The sequence below is a fragment of the Helianthus annuus genome, unplaced genomic scaffold (assembly GCF_002127325.2).
Source record: "Helianthus annuus cultivar XRQ/B unplaced genomic scaffold, HanXRQr2.0-SUNRISE HanXRQChr00c007, whole genome shotgun sequence".
NCBI classification, from domain to species: domain Eukaryota; kingdom Viridiplantae; phylum Streptophyta; class Magnoliopsida; order Asterales; family Asteraceae; genus Helianthus; species Helianthus annuus.
The window spans coordinates 21,193-27,814 of NW_023395523.1; positions in this window are offsets into that span (position 1 = coordinate 21,193).

Sequence of the window (6,622 nt, forward strand, 5' to 3'; positions counted from 1 at the left end):
ACGGGTTGTAAGCTGTTGGACCCGTGTAAGCAGGTATGGGTTGGTCATACCCAAAGGGTGGCGAATTTGGTGCAGCTGGTGCGGAGTTCGCCTCCTGTATAGGACTTGAAGGTCCTTCTTCTTGTAGTGGCGGATAGTGGCTACTACTAGAGTGTCGAGGGGTGCTGAAGTGGATACCCCCTCCTCCTCGTGTGGACATACGAGCATTTGTCCTCCTACGCCTTGGCGGATCAGGCATTACTGGTTGCGCCGGTGGCGGAGGTGGTGGCGTAACTGCCACGAAGCGTGAATCCTCAGAGGGATCCTGTGGATGTCGCGGTTGTTGTGATGTCTGCTGAGGTGGTGTGTAGTACCACTCATGTCGGTCGAACAACGCTTGGAAACTATCTGGTCCCTGATAGGGTGTGCCATGGAAGGATGACCCATCAGAGACTTCTATTGGATGCGTGGGCGTACCACGAGCAGGTTCTGTCGGATTAGTATCTTCGTCCATATGATCTTCGGAGAAGTGATCTTGTGGCCCTAATGGAACAACGCCTGAAGGTTCCTGTATGTAGTCAGCTGGATTAAACTGACCTATGAAGTATGGAGTAGGGTCGTCATAATTTCGGTGTGATACCGAACGCTGTAGAGGTATGAAGGAGGGTTGCGGGTTGTTGGGATCATTCTCTGAATTTGGCCCGAATGAGTTCGGAGACTTGTTTTATATAGGTTTAAGGTTCACACTCTGGATTTTGGGGTCCAAATAATATAATTTGACCCGTATCGGCTAATTTATGAAAACTAGTTTCATAAGCCGAATCGTGCGCGCAATAGGCGCAACGGTTAACCATGAGAGTCCTACGCTTATTTCCTAAGTCAATATGCCTTAAAGAGGTTGTGGTATCAGTAGGATACCTTCCGTGATGCCCGTAACGAGTTTAAGTTAATATTATGTCCCGTAGGGGTTTTTCGGTCATTTTAAAGACTTTTAAAGAGCTTTTCGAGTTCTACAGGAAATCTGAGTTTCCCGAACAGTTTATAAAGTCTAAAATACTTTATTTATTATTTAAAATCAGTAGCAACTGGAATCGGGTCAAAAGACCTTGTAGAACTCAAGTTTTGGCCAAAAAGGGCATATTCGGTATTTACCGAACCGTAGCCATAACCGCAGGTTATGAGCAAGGTAAAAATTATTAAAAATCTTTAAAATTCCAAAAATATTATTTTACTACAGTGGGTAAAAGTTTTGGTGACGAAATCTTGGTCTAGATAGTCGTTACGCTAATTGCGCCGTTTATTACGAAAGTTTCTTATAAATGCGCTATTTAGCATAACTCTCATTCTAGACCTCGGATTGACGTGAAACTTTAAGGACATGCTGATAATTTAGTAAGCAAGGTTATGGTCCGTTCACGTGTCCGAAATACTCGTTTTATTTTAAAAAGGCCGTTACGGTCAACTTTTAGGCGATTAACAGAAATGCGTAAAAGACTCGGACAAATTATGAACCGGTCACAGAGGGTTATACCATCATGTAACCTGGTCCTAAGAGAGTCCTAAGGCATATCTATACCTCACTAAAACGGGTCAGAACTGAAGTCAAAGAAAAAGTCAAACTTTTGCGACATTCGGCTCCGAACCGGGTCAATATAGCAAATGGTCGATTCAAACGAGCGTAAACAAGTTTATATACTTGATATCATGTCTTATGAGTGCCAAAACAGGTTTCATAGCATATACATTACAGATTATGTACAAAATGGCAAAATGACTTTATGTTGACTTTTTAAGTGCACGTTTGACTCGACATTCGACATAGTTAGAGTGGTGATCAGAGGGAACCCTTTTAGGGGTTTATTACCCACATAAATACCAACTCATAACTACTTTTGATCCGTCATAAGCCTGAGCCATTACGGATTTATTTTGAAGTCAAACCGTATTTACGACGGTTTGGTTTTTAGCTATTTACTAAGTATAAATCATACTACAGAGGATCTAATGGACTTACAGAAGTTGAGACTTGCTTAGAGAACAAAGAAGAATGCTTGAGAGCTCTTAGAAGTGACCAGAGAAGTGTTTTGAGTTGTGATGAAAGTTATGAACACAATGTGCCTATTTATAGTCAAAGGCAAGGTCCAAGATCATCACACACCACTCTACAACTGATCATGGATGGATGGCATGTGTCCTAGAGAGTTATGGGTCGAGTAGGGGGCATCCATACTTCTGAGAAACCCATTACTCCTTGTTTGGCCGTTTAAATCAGCCAACAGCCAACAATCTGTCGCTGGGCGTCGCTTACGGACCGTATGGCTTCGGCCTTGCGGTCCGTAAGCCATAGGCGGATCATCAGCAATCATTCCCCCTCCTTACGGTCCGTAAGGCATACCCTTTACGGTCCGTAAGGGGTTAAAATAAATCTTTTTAAATCTTTTAGTAATGATTATAAAATCTTGGTAATTAATTACCTGACCTTTCGGGTTTGAAGGGGTAACTTTGCGAATCGGCCCTCGGTTAATTTACAGTTAAGGACCTTGCGTTATTTACCCTCATCGTTAAGCCCCCGTTTAATTTATTTATTATCCGGAAAACCTTAATTTATATTATTGACGCTTTTAACCCTTCTCCTACGAATTTGATCATAACTTTCTCGTTTTAAAACGGAACTTCGCGAAATTTATATATTGTATTCCAGTGAGTGTATTATACTGTTACAAAGCCTCGGGAATGTTAAAGGGTCACTCAGAGGTATAATTAAACATGTTGACACAGTTAACCCCTGTAGCTTGTAATCTCTCACTTTCTTCCGCGTTTCGCTTCCGTACGATCCATGATTTATTCGTTTGAAGGCACGAGCATCATTTAGGGTTACTATACAGTATATTTACCCTTGTTTGACATTTATAATCCTCGAATTTATATACTTTCAAGGTTTGTCAATATTAGTCCTTTATTTAATATCAATGCCACGTGTAAACAAATGACACGTGTTAACACATCATTGGACACAAAATTCGAGGTGTTACACACAATCGTGAGGTAAACCGAGCGTCACGGTCAGATATGATGTCACGAGGCGTACCATGATTACAAATGATCTCGTCGGTGTAGATTCGGGCTAATCGTTCTACCTTGTAGTCTTCCCGTATTGGCAAAAAGTGGGCTGATTTGGTCAAACGATCAACGACAACCCAAATGCTGTCATGACCTGATGACATGGGCGGAAGTTTGGTTATGAAATCCATAGCTATACTCTCCCATTTCCATATAGGAATTGGCGGTTGTTCGAGTAAGCCAGAGGGCCTTTGATGTTCAGCCTTGACCCTTGCACAAGTCAGGCATCTTCCGACATAGAGAGCGATATCCCTCTTCATACCCGGCCACCAGTACTTGTAACGAAGATCCTGGTACATTTTGTCAGCTCCAGGATGAATAGAATATTGGGATTTGTGGGTTTCGTCCATTAAAATCTTTCATAATTCTGTCCGCTTAGGGATCCAAATTCGGTCCAGAAAATAGAAGATCCCATTCGATTTGCTTACAAGCTGAGCTCCATCGTGATAGATTCTCTCCTTCTTCAAGGTGCGTTCATTAAAGCAAGCATGTTGAGCTTCACAGATGAGGGTTTCGAGATCGTGTTGCGCTTGGGTATTACGAATGCTGAGCAAATAGCTCCGTCTGCTGAGCGCGTGGGCAATGTCATTTGCCTTGCCTGGGTGATAACGAATCTCACAGTCGTAATCGCTGCGGAGTTCTACCCATCGGCGTTGATGCATATTGAGTTCTTTCTGATCAAAGATGTGTTGTAAACTCCTGTGATCGGTGAAGATCGTACATTTGGTACCATACAGGTAGTATCGCCAAATCCTTTAATGCAAAAACAACCGCGCCTAGCTCGAGATCATGGGTTGTATAGTTCTTCCCGTGAATTTTGAGCTGTCGAGAAGCGTAAGCTATAACCTTGTCTCGTTGCATGAGGACACAACCAAGACCAAGGTCGGAAGCATCACAGTAGACAATGAAACCGTCGTTCCCATCGGGCAATGTGAGAACAGGAGCATTGCAAAGCTTGTACTTGAGGGTCTGGAAAGCAGACTCTTGTTCAGTTCCCCAAACAAAAGACATGTCTTTATGAGTAAGGGCGGTAAGCGGCACAGCGATCTTGGAGAATCCTTCGATAAATCGTCGATAATAGCCCGGTAATCTGAGAAAAGAACGGACTTCAGATGGGTTCTTTGGCGTAATCCAACTCTTAACTGCTTCAATCTTCGCAGGATCGACATGGATACCTTGACTATTCACGATGTGACCCAGAAACTGAACTTCTTCTAACCAGAATTCGCACTTGGAGAACTTGGCATAGAGTCGGTTCCCCTGAAGTAACTCGAGAACCAAACGTAGATGTTGCGCATGTTCGGCTTTCGATCTGGAATAGCTCAAGACATCCTCAATGAATACGATGACGAAACGGTCGAGATAAGGCTTACACACGCGATTCATCAGATCCATGAAAACCGCCGGTGCGTTGGTTAAACCAAAAGGCATAACAACGAACTCATAGTGGCCGTAACGAGTGCGAAAAGCGGTTTTGGGTATATCTTCTTCCTGAATGCGTAGCTGATGATAGCCTGAGCGTAGATCGATCTTCGAGAAACACGTAGCACCTTGCAGTTAATCAAACAAATCGTCAATGCAGGGCAGGGGGTAACGGTTCTTGATGGTCAACTTATTCAATTCCTGGTAGTCGATACACATCCTGAACGATCCATCTTTCTTTTTGACGAAAAGGACTGGTGCGCCCCAAGGAGAGGTGCTCGGGCGAATAAAGCCTTTTTCAAGTGATTCCTGGAGTTGGTTCGAGATTTCCCGCATTTCGGATGGTGCGAGTCGATAAGGGGCTTTGGCTACGGGGTTAGCTCCAGGAATGAGGTCGATACGGAAGTCGATATCACGACTTGGCGGTAGTCCAGGAAGATCATCAGGGAACACCTGAGGAAATTCACGAACCACGGGAACGTCTTTCACTTCTGCCTTCCTCTTCTTTTCCTTCTCCGCTACTATAATGTTGGCCAAGAAAGCTCTGTATTCCTTACGGAGATACTTGCTAGCTTGGACGCACGACATGAGCTTGAGACCTTTCGAAGCAGTTTCGCCATAGACACACAATATGTCACCATTCGCGAGCAAGAATCGAATCATCTTGTCGAAGCACACAATTTCAGCATGGTTTTCGGGAAGAAAGTCCATGCTTACTATGATGTCAAAACTTCCGAGTTGCATCGGAATGAGGTCGATTGGAAAGATGTGATTGTTGAGCTCGAGAGTACAATCACGAAGAACAGAATTAACGGCGACAGTTCTTCTAGTAGCGACTTCAACTTCGAATGACGAGGGGAGATAAGAGTGTTTACGATTAAGGAGCTTCTCGAATTCAAATGACACAAAGCAGTTATCGGCTCCAGTATCTTACAAACACGATGAATAAATACCATTCACAAGGAACGTACCATTAACCACGTTGTTGTCAGCCTAGGCTTAACGAGCATTGATGTTGAAGGTTCTGGCGCGTGCTGCTTGTTGCTGCTGCTGCTGCTGCTGAGGCTCTTGCTTCACCACCCTGTTCGGGCACATGTTTGCAAAGTGGTTAGGGTCACCACATGCAAAGCAGACTCGAGCATTGATCGCGGGTGCCTGAGCTGCTTATTGGCCTTGCGGGGCTGGGAGTAGAGCTTGATGAGTAGTGGCTTGAACTTGGGCTTGACGAGGACCATAGCGACAGTTGGCAGTAAAATGGCCGTATAAATTGCAATGAGCGCAGAAACGACAGGCAAGGCCCACCGGATGATGATATGAGCATGTCGGGCAAAGCGGGTGGGGACCTGTGTAAGCACGCTTTGCTGGCGGCGCTTGAGTAACTGGTGCTGGTCGACGATAAGACTGCTGCTAAGCCGGTACGGCTTGCAGAGGAGCAGCAGTGGTAGTGACAGCACAGTTCTTGTTGTTGGAGCTGTTGTTGTGGTGCTTCTTCTTGCGGCGTGATGACTTTGATGGTTGAGCAGTGGCAGTTTCGGCGGTCGATGCAGTGGTGGCTTGATGCAGAGACTTGGAGGGCTTATCCCATAAACCCACTTTTACTCGCTTGTCATTGATCTCGGCGGCAAGCAAGTAAGTCTCTTCAATTGATGATGTCTTCGCGGCATGAACAAAGTTGGCAACACAATCGGGTAGAGCTCGAATGTACTTCTTGATTACTATCTCTGGCGTCTTGACTTGATCGGGGCAAATGATGCTGAGTTGTTTAAAGCGAGCAGTTAGGGCTGCGTTATCTCCATCCTTCTGCTCAATGTTCCAAAACTCGTCCTCCAGCTTTTGGCGTTAATGGGGAGGGCAGAATTCGTCCATCATAATGGCTTTCAGCTCTTTCCATGTCAGCTCATAAGCTGCATCATTCCCGCGTTTGTTTCGCTCGGCCGTCCACCAGTCTAGAGCTCAGGACTGGAAGAGGCCGGTTGCGTTTAGGGTACGGAGATTTTCTGGACAGCCGCTTTGGCGCAGAGTGACTTCGATGGAATCAAACCATTGAAACATAGCTGTTGGGCCATCTTATCCGGTGAATTCCTTTGGTCCGCATGCCTTG